Below are 15765 nucleotides of genomic sequence, written 5' to 3' on the forward strand. Positions count from 1 at the left end.
GGGTTGATACAAGACATAGAGAAGATCCAACGGAGAGCTGTGCGCTTCGTTACAGGATCATTTAGTAATCGCTAAAGCGTTACGGAGATGATAGATAAACTCCAGTGGAAGACTCTGCAGGAGAGATGCTCAGTAGCTCGGTACGGGCTTTTGTCAAAGTTTCGAGAACATACCTTAACCGAAGAGTCAAGCGGTATATTGCTCCCTCCTACGTATATCTCGCGAAGAGACCATGAGGATAAAATCAGAGAGATTAGAGCCCACACAGAGGCATACCGACAATCCTTCTTTCCACGAACAATACGAGACTGGAATAGAAGGGAGAACCGATAGAGGTACTGAAGGTACCCTCCGCCACACACCATCAGGTGGCTTGCGGAGTATGGATGTAGATGTAGATGTAGATAGATAGAACGCTTCACAGTGTAGGCGTGTCAGTTGGTAAATCACGTGGGTGCTTTCACACGTGGCTCTGCCTTCGATCGTGTACACCTTCCGGGTTACAGGATTGGAGTAGGTGGTGGTGGGAGGGTGCATGGGACAGGTCTTACGCCGGGGGTGGTTACAAGGGTAGGAGCCAGAGGGTAGGGAAGGTGGTTTGGGGATTTCATAGGGATGAACTAAGAGGTTACGAAGGTTAGGTGGACGGCGGTAAGACACTCTTGGTGGCGTGGGGAGGATTTCACGAAGGATGGTTCTCATTTCAGGGCAAGATTTAAGGAAGTCATATCCCTGCTGGATAGCCACATTCAGAGTCTGATCCAGTCCCGGAAAGTATCCTATCACAAGTGGGGCACTTTTGGGGTTCTTCTTTGGGAGGTTCTGAGTTTGAGGGGATGAGGAAGTGGCTCTAGCAATTTGCTTCTGTACCAGGTCGGGAGGGTAGTTGCAGGATGTGAAAGCTGTTTTCAGGATTCCAGGCCTGGAATCCTTACCCAATCTGTTACCCCCGGAAACCATCTTTGTAACCATTGATGCCACTTACTTATACACAAATATCCTACACGTCCAGGGCCTCTAATTGCACACAGACCCAATCTCTCCCATCTACTCAATCTCCCACTTCCAGCTCCACTCCCCCCAAAACCTCAAAATTCCAATCAACACAATCTGGAACCACAACATCCTAATTCAGTAGTTAACCTTTCCTCCAAACCTCTCTCCCAGTCCAAAACCTCTGTCCTATCCAAAGGCCCCACCTTCAGCCCCACTCCCAGATTCAACCAAACAGCCCTTGTCAAAGATTTACTGTCCTACACCCGTACTCTCTGCTGGAAATATCACTTTGCCACGAAGAAAAATGATCCTAATCCTACTCCTAATGATCCAACTCCCCAAGTCACTATCCAAATTGATCCCTGCCTGGAACAGTTCCGTCCTCCATCACAGCAGGACCCACCTCCTCTTCCTCAAAATCACCCTCTCCAAAGCTTCCAGGAATTTCTGACTTCCAGCCTTGCCTCTCAATCCCTCTTAAAAAAAACCTTAATCCTACTCCCAACATCACCACTGCTGAAGCCCAGGCTATCTGTGATCTGAAGGCTGACCGATCCATCGTCATTCTTCCGGCGGACAGGGGTCCCACGACCATGGTACTTGATTGTCGGCAGTATGTGGCTGAGGGACTGCATCAGTTTTCAGACAACACTACATACAAAGTTTGCCAAGGTAATCCCTTTCCTGATGTCCAGGCGGAGCTTCAAGGAATCCTTAGAACCTTAGGCCCCCTGCAAAACCTTTCACCTGACTCCATCTACCTACTGACCCCACCAACACCCCGCACTCTACCTTCTACCTTTTTCCTAAAATTCGCAAACCCAATCATCCCGGCCGCCCCATTGTAGCTGGTTACCAAGCCCCCACAGAACGTATCTCTGCCTACGTAGATAAACACCTTCAACCCATTACATGCAGTCTCACATCCTTCATCAAAGACACCAACGACTTTCTCGAATGTCTGGAATCCTTACCCAGTCTGTTACCCCCGGAAACCATCCTTGTAGCCATTGATGCCACTTCATTATACATAAATATTCTGCACGTCCAGGGCCTTGCTGCAATGGAGCACTTCCTTTCACGCCGATCACCTGCCACCCTACGTAAAACCTCTTTCCTCATTACCTTAGCCAGCTTCATCCTGACCCACAACTTCTTCACTTTCGAAGGCCAGACATAATGTTGAGTGGTACTTAAGTAAATAAATTAGTGAAATCAAAGTGAACTAGAAATTAGAATATGAATGGAAAACTTGGTTTAGTTTGGAGAGTTACATACTGGCACACAGCGGGCCGAACAGCAGAGACAATGACCGTGAAGTCAGCAAGTTCCACATAAGCGGGCGCTGTCGATTCAGCCGTCAGGGCATCGCCCGACCGGCTCACGTGTTTCTCAGTTGTCGCATGTGAGCAAAGGCCCTCACCTACATCCCAAGAGCCAATGACCGACGTTAAGAAGATTCTTCGAGAAGCTTTTCAACGTGACAGAAGAGGCAATGACCGGCTCACGTGTTTCTCAGTTGTCGCATGTGAGCAAAGGCCCTCGCCTACATTCCAAGAGCCAATGACCGACGTTAAGAAGAATCTTCGAGAATCTTTTCAACGTGACAGAAGAGGCAATGGCAGTGAAGTCGTTCACCTCCAGTAAACTGAAGTGAATAAATACGCGAGACGCAGTGGGCCCGACAGATGAAGACGAGAGGAAGACGAAGGCGAAGACGGAGACGAGCGACAAAGAAGACGAAGAAGTGAAGAAGCGTAGCAGTTGTTTTAAGTTAGTTTCGGTGCTGAAGACCGTCATGCAAGAAGAGACTACATCATGCACAGACGCACCAAGTCCGCCGCTGTAATGGAATAGCAAGCAGCAGCCTCGGCGCCAGAAGACAGAAGTTAAAAGGTACTTGAAGTCTGATCTTTACGTACCCGGGTGACTCGTGAGGACGGGAAGGAGACGGCCTCACTTCAGCAGTCACCTGTGAGCTGGGATAAAGACCTGACAGCCGAAGACTGGCAAGCGGGAGTCCGTGGTTCGAGTCAGGGACACTGGCCTTCCCCCGCCGCGCCGCTCTGCTGGACGACGCACAACACACGCGGCCGCTTAGAGAAGAGAAACACTGGGACGCCACATTCAAGGTATCACCACCCGATGCACGACGTCGCTCGCAATAATTAAACGGGCCACCTCGCGCTGCGCGTCTCCGGTCAGCTGGGCGAGACGGCGACACGAGATACACACCGCTTCGCGTAATCAGACGCCGCCGCCGCCGCTGCCGCAGCAGAAGGCTACGCAAACGACACGGCTGCCGCTCTCCGAACCAGAACGTCCAGTAAGATAACAGTTGTACGAAACTTTCAATAAAAGTTATCTTATGTAAAAATGATGTTTCATTCGACCTCATACCCGAGCCAAGGAAGAACCCACCCTGCCCACATTTTGTAAGAGAGAAAAGTTTATTTATTTAATATTTTCACCCTGACAGAATGCTTGAGAATGCTCATCCTGACAATTGACAGTATCAAGGAGAAAACCCAGTTACATTGAGTGGCAGAAGTGTCACATTTAGTAACCACAACTGTTACACCATTCCTCCACCCTTCGGAGAAATTCGCCCTCGAATTTACCACTCAACATTCCTCCACTCTTCACACGGCAAAAGCACTAGCACAAGTAATGAAAACTCTCGACTTAGAAGATTACACATGCTTCACATTAAGTATGTGGAAAATACTTTATCACTTTACAAAAGCACTGTACGGTCAGGAATCACATAGTTCTTACATAAATGGTTGTAATAAGTGTAACAAATCTTGATGACAATGAATAAACAAAAAATAGATTTTGCACTTAGAAAATTACATAGCAACAGCTGTTTAATCTACCCTATACTAATGCAAGAATATCTATTCTACAGTATTGTTTATTTTAACAAGAGACTGTTTAATGAAGAATGAAGTACAATAAACAAAATTAATACACCAATGCTCAAAAGTAACTACTGAAGTACACCAGTTAAGAGTGTGGTATCCAGTTAACAGGGATTTGATGAAGTGGTATATTATTATTTGGCTTATTTTTTCGTCTTAAATAAAAGAGAACTGTACAAAGCAGAAACACCAACACAAAGGTTCCAGATATACCCGTTCCTAGCATTATAATTTCAGTTTTGTGTTCACTTTTTAATTTTAAGGCATGTTGCATCATAACATTGGCATCAATTTTGCCTTGCTGCGAGTTTATGAACATATCTAATGACTTCAGAAGGGAACTGTCAAGGGAGTCATTGAGGTAGGATAGGTTTTGTGTAGGAAATGCTTTGCATGGCGTTTTCTGAAAAAAGCAAACAACATGGTTATGGACCTACCAACCTAGTTAAAACAAAACAAAAAGAAGAAGAAATATATTGTTAACTACAAGGTCTACCTGTTTCTACGTTCAACTTTTTTTTTCTTAAAAATTAAACCATTATCATTTATTAATTATTTACATATGTATACTATCCACAGTCTACTGAGATTCCACTAGGACATTCGCACTCTTGGTCGAAGATTGTATGGTGCCATGTCTGTATGTTGTGCTGGCGTGGCCACTCTTTTTCCTCTTCGGGTACTTCCTCCACCCTTCGGAAAAGCAGACACTATTGTTGAAGGAATTACATCTGGAGCGCCCTTAAAAGGTTTTAAACGACTGACATGCACAACAGTAGTTCTGGTGGGCAGTTGCAATTTAACGTTGACTGGTGACGTGATCTCAATAATTTGATAAGGACCTCTGTAGTTTGTTACAAATTTCTTTGTTTTTCCTTTCGCAACGTATGGAGTTAAAAGCATAACCCACTGACCGATTTTGTAATTTGGATATTTAGCTTGGGTATTACCTAATCTTTCCTGTCGTTCCAAAGCCTTTGTATTAGATTTTTGAACCTTTTTCCATACATCTTTCATCATTCGACTGAAATCTCTTACTGTTTCTCCGACTTTTCCGTTTTTCTGCCTGATTACATCAAAAGGGGACGGCATTTTTCTCCCATAGACCACTTCATAAGGTGACATGCCAGTTGCTTCATGCGTTTTGGCATTGTATACCGACACGATTATTGGTAAATACGTATCCCAATTAGAATGTTGTTCGTTAATATAATAACTAAGCATCTTGCCAATTGTCCGATGAACTCTTTCTGTGCGTCCGTTGCACTGAGGGTGTAACGGAGTTGTGCGTAATTTGCGTATTTTTAGTAAGTGGCATAGCTGTTTCATTAGTTCAGACATAAAATTAGATCCCTGATCTGTGATAATAGCTTCAGGTACGCCAAATTTAAGTATCCAGTTGTTAACTAAAGCTTGGGCAACTGTATTTGCTTGCTGATCTGGGAGACTCACCATAGCTAGGTAGCGTGAAAAGTGATCTATAATTGTAAGAACATACTTATTACCAGCAGGTGTTTTATGAAATGGCCCGTAGAGATCCAGTCCACAGATTTGAAATGGACATGAAGCCTCGGGGAGCCTCTGTAAGGGTATTTTTGAACGAGAAAGTTCAGCTCGTTGTGCGCACGCAATGCAATTACGAACGTACTGCGCAACATCCTGCTTTCTCGTTTGCCACCAAAATCGCTCTGCTACACGTCTTTCGGTTGTCCGCTGTCCACCGTGTCCTGCAAGGATATGGTCGTGGACCTCTGCCATTATTTCTTGTCTAAGGTGTTGGGGAACAACAATTCGCGGTCCAAGTTTTGTTTTACGGCATAATACACCATCTTCAAAGCAAAATTGTTTTTGAGTTGCGTATTTTTTGCATTCTGTATCCTCATTTTGTGCCTTTCTCCAGTCCTCAGTATCTCGGCCTGTTGCTTCCAAAAGTGCTATTTTCCGACTTAGACAATCTGCATTCGTGTGTTTTTTGCCTGGTTTATGGATAACTTCGAAATCCATTTCGGAAAGACATAGGGCCCAACGCGTGAGACGACTAGATGGATCCTTTAACCCAAGCAACCATTTTAAAGCTGTGTGGTCTGTAATGACCTTGAATTTCCTACCATACAAGTAGCATTTAAAGTATTTGATACCATAAATAACACTTAACAATTCTTTCTCTGTTGTGGAATAATTTCTTTCTGCTGTTGTTAGTTGTCTCGAAGCGTAGGCTATGGGGTGTTCCGCACCATTAATATTCTGACTCAAAACAACTCCTACTGAATGACCACTTGCATCACAGGATAAAATAAATTCTTTGTTATAATCTGGGTAGGCTAATACTGGACTGTGTGTTAATTTATCTTTAAGGGTTTGAAATGCTGATTCACAATCATCAGACCAATGAAATTTTGCACTCTTTTTCAATAATTGGGTTAAGGGTCGGGCAATTTCAGCAAAATTTTGAACATATTTTCGGTAATACGATGCGAGACCAATGAAACTTTGTACCTCCTTAACGCGTTGTGGTGTTGGGAAGTCCTTAACTGCCGAAATTAATCAAGGATCTGTTCTAATTCCTTTTTCACTAATGACATGCCCTAGGTATGTAACCTCTGTCAATGCAAAACTACATTTTTCCATATTTAATGTTAATTTAGCTTTTCTAAGTCTCTGAAAAACATTACGCAGACGCACAGCATGTTCATTAATGTCTTTGGAGAATACAATAATATCGTCTAGATATACACAACATTGCTGAGTTTTTAGTCCTCGCAATACTCCATCGAGTAGTCTTTGAAAAGTTGCTGGTGCATTTTTTAAACCGAAAGGCATTCTTTTAAATTGCCAGTGGCCTCCAGGGGTAGAAAATGCTGTTTTATGCCTATCTTCAGGTGCAACTTCCAATTGATGATATCCGCTACGTAAATCGATTGTTGAAAAGTATTTACTGTTACCTAAACTGTCAATGATATCTGTAATGTTTGGAAGAGGATAAACATCTGAGATAGTTTGTTTGTTAAGGTGTCTGTAGTCACAACAAAATCTATATCGTTTCGTACCGTCGGGAGACTTCTTTGGAATAATTACAATATTTGAATTATAAGGCGAATCAGAATATTCTATGATTCCATCTTTTAGATGCTGTTCTAAAAATTCATCCAGTACTGGCTGTAAGTGATGCGCAACTCTATAAGGCTTTCTATAAACTGGGGGGCTATTTCCTGTTGGGATCCTATGCTGTGTGATATCTGTTGCTGGCAGTGGACCTTCTGCATTAAATAAATCTTGGAACTCAACTAAAACTGCTTCTATCGTGTCTCTATCCTTCCCTTGCAAATGCTCAATCTTCTGGCGTAATGCGGTTTTATAGGCGTCTGGTTTCTGACCATCATTAATATCGGACCAAATAAAATCTTCTTCTTCAAAAGTACTGACTGTAGCTACTAATATTCCCTTATGCAACTCTTTGTCCTCCACTCCAAAATTGTCAATAAGTACCGGTACTTTTCTTTCTTCCTCAACGTCTTGAACCCGTACAACACTTCTACGTACAAAACAATGTGATACATCTAATTCCTCATTTTCCTCTAGTGGCTCTATTAGACATATTGTATCTATAGGTACCTCGGGGTCAACGGTCATCCAGAGAAGTTTTCCTGAGCCAGATGGTATCTGATCCCGCGAATCAACCTTCAAGAACATTGCACGCAGTGTAGTTGATTTCGCCTTCCGGTTAGGGAAATCTTGCGGCAGAGGGGCCTTTGCAGCGGTGTCACCTAGCTGAAATACTATTCCGCTAAGTTCTACAGTTTGCTGTCTGAGGTCAATTTTAGCGTGATGTTTATTCAGGAAATCCAACCCTAGGATCGCGTCGTACCCGTCAGTTATCTCTGTTACCACTTCTACATCTTCTTGAAATTGTACACCGTGAATATAGAAAATCAATGATGTACATCCTAATGACTTCACTGTACCTCCTCCTACTCCACTCAATCTATACCTTGGAGGGTCGTATTTCTTTTCTCCAAAACATTCATTACTCACTATTGATACGTTTGCGCCTGTATCCACCAGTATCCTTGCCTCTTTATCCCGTATGGTAGCAGATAACCAGCATTCCGCCTTCACATTCGCCTTAATGGCATGAAATTTTATTGGGAACGCCTGGCGGCGGTTCTGACATTCCCGTTTGAGTTTAACTGATTTCTATTTCCAAAAACTTTCTTAGACCTGCATTCCTTGAATGTGTGACCTATTCTTTGACAATTAGTGCATTGAGGTTGTCTGCAGTTTTTTGCTATATGGCCTTGTCGATCGCACCTAAAACATCGTACTCCTGCTGAAAATACATTTCGCTTCTCCTTGTATCTGGTGGCAATGTCAATTTCTTCAAAAGCTGTCGCCACAGATACAGCTTCTGCTAAATTCTTAGGAAACTCTGCCCTGACACGACGGGACGTTTCAGGAGGTAACCCACGTAAAAATGTATCCAGAGCTCTATTTTCTGCCTCTTGTAAAATAACTCTATTTGCTTCATCACTAGTTGTCAACTGATAGGTGTTAATATTAACTTTTCTAATCCTATCTACAAAGCTTTCTAACGACTCGTTTTGCCTCTGAGTGATAGTGTTTAACTGTTCCCTATAAAATCTACAGCTGTTCTGTTTTTGAAAACGTTTAAGTAATCCTTTCTTCAATTCCTCAAAAGTTGGAGCATTCCGTAATTCTTCATGGTATAATACGTGTGCTTTAGCCTCTCCTAGCAATCTTAACTTTGTCATTTGTAAGAGCTGTTCATCTGACCATGATCCTAACTTTGCAGCTGCTACTAAATCATCAAAAAAGGCTGTTATGTCTTCGCCAGGTTTACCTGAAAAAGGAGTTACCAAGGCTGCTGCTGAGGAATCTAGGGTAGGAGGGACTGAACTGGTTTGCCTAACCTCACACAACTGTTTAAATAATGCATTATTATCATTTTTAAGCTGTGCTATTTGATTAACTAAGCTCTGAATAGCTTCCTCAGTAGAAACCCCTTGTGGTGCTGACTCTGACTTTGTACGATTTCGTGTCATCATTTTACAAACTGTTAGTTACACAATCTTACCACACTGAATGAAAAGGATGTTTAAATATTTTCGACAAACTCTTAAAATTATGAGAGAGAATACACTTCTAAATAAAGAAAATATTACGACTGCTATGCAAACCTCTATCCTTTCACACATTAAACAATACTAACTGTGGATCTTTAGTGACTGTCATTCACACCTCATATTGAGCCAAGGGTTTTTTCTCTGACACCAAATGTAACAGTTGTGGTTACTAAATGTGACACTTCTGCCACTCAATGTAACTGGGTTTTCTCCTTGATACTGTCAATTGTCAGGATGAGCATTCTCAAGCATTCTGTCAGGGTGAAAATATTAAATAAATAAACTTTTCTCTCTTACAAAATGTGGGCAGGGTGGGTTCTTCCTTGGCTTGGGTATGAGGTCGAATGAAACATCATTTTTACATAAGATAACTTTTATTGAAAGTTTCGTACAACTGTTATCTTACTGGACGTTCTGGTTCGGAGAGCGGCAGCCGTGTCGTTTGCGTAGCCTTCTGCTGCGGCAGCGGCGGCGGCGGCGGCGGCGGCGGCGGCGTCTGATTACGCGAAGCGGTGTGTATCTCGTGTCGCCGTCTCGCCCAGCTGACCGGAGACACGCAGCGCGAGGTGGCCCGTTTAATTATTGCGAGCGACGTCGTGCATCGGGTGGTGATACCTTGAATGTGGCGTCCCAGTGTTTCTCTTCTCTAAGCGGCCGCGTGTGTTGTGCGTCGTCCAGCAGAGCGGCGCGGCGGGGGAAGGCCAGTGTCCCTGACTCGAACCACGGACTCCCGCTTGCCAGTCTTCGGCTGTCAGGTCTTTATCCCAGCTCACAGGTGACTGCTGAAGTGAGGCCGTCTCCTTCCCGTCCTCACGAGTCACCCGGGTACGTAAAGATCAGACTTCAAGTACCTTTTAACTTCTGTCTTCTGGCGCTGAGGCTGCTGCTTGCTATTCCATTACAGCGGCGGACTTGGTGCGTCTGTGCATGATGTAGTCTCTTCTTGCATGACGGTCTTCAGCACCGAAACTAACTTAAAACAACTGCTACGCTTCTTCACTTCTTCGTCTTCTTTGTCGCTCGTCTCCGTCTTCGCCTTCGTCTTCCTCTCGTCTTCATCTGTCGGGCCCACTGCGTCTCACGTATTTATTCACTTCAGTTTACTGGAGGTGAACGACTTCACTGCCATTGCCTCTTCTGTCACGTTGAAAAGATTCTCGAAGATTCTTCTTAACGTCGGTCATTGGCTCTTGGAATGTAGGCGAGGGCCTTTGCTCACATGCGACAACTGAGAAACACGTGAGCCGGTCATTGCCTCTTCTGTCACGTTGAAAAGCTTCTCGAAGAATCTTCTTAACGTCGGTCATTGGCTCTTGGGATGTAGGTGAGGGCCTTTGCTCACATGCGACAACTGAGAAACACGTGAGCCGGTCGGGCGATGCCCTGACGGCTGAATCGACAGCGCCCGCTTATGTGGAACTTGCTGACTTCACGGTCATTGTCTCTGCTGTTCGGCCCGCTGTGTGCCAGTATGTAACTCTCCAAACTAAACCAAGTTTTCCATTTATATTCTAATTTCTAGTTCACTTTGATTTCACTAATTTATTTACTTAAGTACCACTCAACAATACCAACAATTAAAGGGAACAGCCATGGGTACCAGGATGGCCCCCTCGTACGCCAACCTATTCGTGGGTCGCTTAGAGGAAGCCTTCTTGGTTAACCAGGCCTGCCAACCCAAAGTTTGGTACAGATTTATTGATAACATCTTCATGATCTGGACTCACAGTGAAGAAGAACTCCAGAATTTCCTCTCCAACCTCAACTCCTTTGGTTCCATCAGATTCACCTGGTCCTACTCCAAATCCCATGCCACTTTCCTTGACGTTGACCTCCACCTGTCCAATGGCCAGCTTCACACGTCCGTCCACATCAAACCCACCAACAAGCAACAGTACCTCCATTATGACAGCTGCCACCCATTCCACATCAAACGGTCCCTTCCCTACAGCCTAGGTCTTCATGGCAAAGGAATCTGCTCCAGTCCGGAATCCCTGAACCATTACACCAACAACCTGAAAACAGCATTCGCATCCCGCAACTACCCTCCCGACCTGGTACAGAAGCAAATAACCAGAGCCACTTCCTCATCTCCTCAAACCCAGAACCTCCCATAGAAGAACCCCAAAAGTGCCCCACTTGTGACAGGATACTTTCTGGGACTGGATCAGACTCTGAATGTGGCTCTCCAGCAGGGATACGACTTCCTCAAATCCTGCCCTGAAATGAGATCCATCCTTCATGAAATTCTCCCCACTCCACCAAGAGTGTCTTTCCGCCGTCCACCTAACCTTCATAACCTCTTAGTTCATTCCCTATGAAATCCCCAAACCACCTTTCCTACCCCTCTGGCTCCTACCCTTGTAACACTCCCCCACCCCCCCCCCCCCGGTGTAAAACCCATCCCATGCACCCTCTCCACCACCACCAACTCCAGTCCTGTAACCCGGAAGGTGTACACGATCGAAGGCAGAGCCACGTGTGAAAGCACCCACGTGATTTACCAACTGACACGCCTACACTGTGAAGCTTTCTATGTGGGAATGACGAGCAACAAACTGTCCATTTCGCATGAATGGACACTGGCAGACAGTGTTTGTTGGTAATGAGGGTCACCCTGTGGCTAAACATGCCTTGGTGCATGGCCAGCACATCTTGGCACAGTGTTACACCATCCGGGTTATCTGGATACTTCCCACTAACACCAACCTGTCAGAACTCCGGAGATGGGAACTTGCCCTTCAGTATATCCTCTCTTCTCGTTATCTGCCAGCCCTCAATTTCCGCTAATTTCAATTTGCCGCCGCTCATACCTCACCTGTCTTTCAACAACATCTTTGCCTCTGTACTTCCGCCTCGACTGACATCTCTGCCCAAACTCTTTCCCTTTACAAATATGTGTGTGTGTGTGTGTGTGTGTGTGTGTGTGTGTGTGTGTGTGTGTGTACACCTGTCCTTTTTTCCCCCTAAGGTAAGTCTTTCTGCTCCCGGGATTTGAATGACTCCTTACCCTTTCCCTTAAAACCCCACATCCTTTCGTCTTTCCCTCTCCTTCCCTCTTTCCTGATGAAGCAACCGTTGGTTGCGAAAGCTTGAATTTTGTGTGTATGTTTGTGTTTGTTTGTGTGTCTATCGACCTGCCAGCACTTTCATTTGGTAAGTCACATTATCTTTGTTTTTAGATATATTTTTCCCAAGTGGAATGTTTCCAAACATTCCATGTGGGAAAAATATATCTAAAAACAAAGATGATGTGACTTACCAAACATTCCAGGGAAACATTCCACATGGGAAAAATATATCTAAAACCAAAGATGATGTGACTTACCAAACGAAATCGCTGGCATGTCGATAGACACACAAACAAACACAAACATACACACAGAAATTCAAGCTTTCGCAACCAACGGTTGCTTCTTCAGGAAAGAGGGAAGGAGACGGAAAGACGAAAGGATGTGGGTTTTAAGGGAGAGGGTAACTCCCTGGATTGGAAATGACTCCTTACCCTCTCCCTTAAAACCCACATCCTTTCGTCTTTCCGTCTCCTTCCCTCTTTCCTGAAGAAGCAACCGTTGGTTGCGAAAGCTTGAATTTTGTGTGTCTATCAACATGCCAGCGCTTTCGTCTGGTAAGTCACATCATCTTTGTTGTCAGTCCAGCTGAGTGGAAAAGAGAAATTCAAAGTAGAAAGCTATCTTACCCGTGACTGATACCCTGAATGTTCATCCAAAACAGTGATTAAGTTCATACGAGAACATTAGTCAATGTTTTGGCTTATTTTTTCACTTTGAAAACTTTGAATTCCCAAGAGCTGAAACAAAGTTGCAAAGAATTTGCCAAAAATTTATTATGAAGACATTAATAAGCAAGGGTAGGAAATGGAATGTCCGTATTTAACAGAATACTTGAAAACTGTTCATAGTAAAAATGGAGGGAACTAATAGTATATTGGAAATATATCACCTTTTGAAAGAAAACAAAATTGAAGACATATTTCTAAATGTAGAAATCACATTGAGAATCTTTTTAAACATGATGGTAACTAACTGCAGTGCAGAACACTCCTTCTTCAATTGAAAAGAATAAAGAATGAATTAAGAAGTACAATGCTTCAAGAGATATAACAATGAAAACAATCAATTACTGATAAAATTATTTAATTGGTGAGAGATAAAAAATGTACTCAACAAGTGGTGGTAGAACATACACATAAAAGACTGTTGTGATTAGCAAGCTTTTGGAGCCAACGGCTCCTTCTTCAGGCAAAAGGTTGAAGGGGAAGGAAGAAGGGTGAAGGAAAAGGACTGGAGAGGTCTAAGAAAAGGAGGAAGATTTCAGTAAAGTCACCCAGAGCCACAGGTCAGAGGGGAGACTTACCATATGGGATGAGAAGGAAAGACTGATTGTTGGGGACTGCATTGGACAAGATTTGAAAAAACTGAGAGCTTAAAAGTGGAAGACAGGGTAATATGCAATTACTACTAAAACATTGTGCATGAGTTAATAAGAGTGAAAAGCTAAGTGCATTTTACGTAACAGAGGTGGGAGGGGGCCGGTGAAAAATTCCAACAATCAATGGCATGTAAATGACTGAAGGTCTGGTTCTGGTACCTCCATTTTTAGAATCAGCATCCTGGTTGCCAGCGTGGACAACTGGTCAGCTCATTTATTTCCCGAAATCCCACCATGACTAGGGGTCCAAATGAAAATGATTGGCACCCAGCTTGATCGAGGTCAGAGACAAGATCCTAGATAGTCATAACCAGTGTGTGTGGAGAGTAGCGCTGGTCTATACCCTGAAGGATGCTGAGGGAGTCACAGTAGATTAGGATACTCTTGCCAGCTCAAGAACAAACATGACTAAGGGCTAATTTAATGACCATCAATTTAGCAATGAAGACACTGCAGTCGTTTGGCACAGAGTGGAGTTCCCTACACCATGCTAGTGTGTATGCAAAGCCTGTTCATTTGTCGACTGTTGAGCCATCAGTGAATACCACTTCCAAACCTGGATACTTCTCAAGGACAGCCAACATCAGATGGCAAAAAATCATGGGGTCAATGGAATCTTTTGGACCAAACAAGACTCTGAGGAAATCAAACGTTTGAACACAAGCCATGGGGGCAGATGTGATGTCTCTCAGACCAGGGGCAACAGTGGGGGAAGTTGCATTTCCAAACAGAGACACTGGAGGCATGCAGCGATTGTAAACCAAGTTCTGGGTCGCTGTTGTGGGCGGTGGAGCTTCCTTAGAGGGAAAAGAAGACAGTAGTTGGGATGTCTGGGGAAAGCTACAAATGCATATAGCATAATTCAGGAGCTGTTGTTGGCAACTGTTAGGTACTGGAAAGACTCCAGCCTCGACTAGTAGTCACAAGCCAGACTCCACAATGAAGGGTGAGGTCCCGTATCCACATTGCTGAGAGTGATGCTACACCATATGCAAGATGGGACAGGATCAGGGCTTTGTAGAGCCACAAAAGGGTAGACCATTCTGCACCCCAGCTACTGTTACTGAGGTAGTGAAATGAATTGAGGTGTCACCAGCACTTTCACTTAAATTGGCGAAGGTGGGGGAATCCGTGTCAGCCAGGAATCAAAGACCCATCCCAGAAAGTGGTGTGTCTAAACTACAAGAATTAACTGATGATCTAGGTGCATGGGCAATACGACGGCAACAGAAGTGCATGACACAAGTCTTGGCAGCTGACAACTGAAAGCCATGGGTCAAAGCCCATGACTTCACCTCCCACGTGGTGCCCTTTAGATGACACTCAGCAATGCCCTTACTAGAGGAGTAATAATAAAAGTAAAAATCTTTGGCATATAAGGAGGGTGATACCGAGGACTCCACAGCTGCCTCTAGACCATAGACAGCAACCAGAAAGAAGGGGTCACTCAGTACAGAGCCCTGCAGGACCACTTTCTCCTGGATATGTGGGGCACTGAGTGAAGCACCCTCTTGGACCTAGAATGTATGGTGTGACAAGAAGTTCTTGACAAAAACTGGGAGAGGACTATGGGGTCTCCACATATGTATCATAGTAAGGAAGTGAAGACACTGTGTCATAAGCCATCTGTAGATTGAAAAAGACACCAATGAAGTTACAATGTGCAAAGGCCATCTAGATGATGTACTCCAGGTGAACCAAATTATCAGAAATGGAGTGGCCTTTGCCAAAACCACCATGAGATGCAGCCAAAAGGCCCCAAGATTCAAGGAGCCAACACAACCAGTATCTCACCATGCTGTTGAGCAACTTACAGAGGACTTCAGTAAGACTGATTGGGTGATAACTGTCCATCTCTAGGGGGTTTCTTAGTTGGTTTCAGTACCGGAACAATCACACTTTCTTGCTGCTGAGATGGAAATGCATCCTCATTCCAGAACCAATTAAAGAGGGTAAGGATGCTGACAATCCAGTGAGAGATGATTCAGCATTTGGTTGTGGATGCATTCTGACCCTGGGGCCATACCAGGGCAATGGGCTAGGGCACTGGAGAATTCCCATTTACTGAATGGAGGATTATATGGCTCCAAGTGGTGGGTAGTAAAAGATAAGTGCATTCGCTCCACTCACTGTTTTATCAGCTGAAAGGCAGGATGGTAGTTCTCAGACGCAGATGCACAAGCATAGTGCTCAACAAAATACACAGTGACAGCGTCTGGATCAGTATAAATGGCATCATCTAAGGAAATATT

The sequence above is a fragment of the Schistocerca cancellata genome, chromosome 3, assembly GCF_023864275.1.
Source record: "Schistocerca cancellata isolate TAMUIC-IGC-003103 chromosome 3, iqSchCanc2.1, whole genome shotgun sequence".
Classification (NCBI taxonomy): domain Eukaryota; kingdom Metazoa; phylum Arthropoda; class Insecta; order Orthoptera; family Acrididae; genus Schistocerca; species Schistocerca cancellata.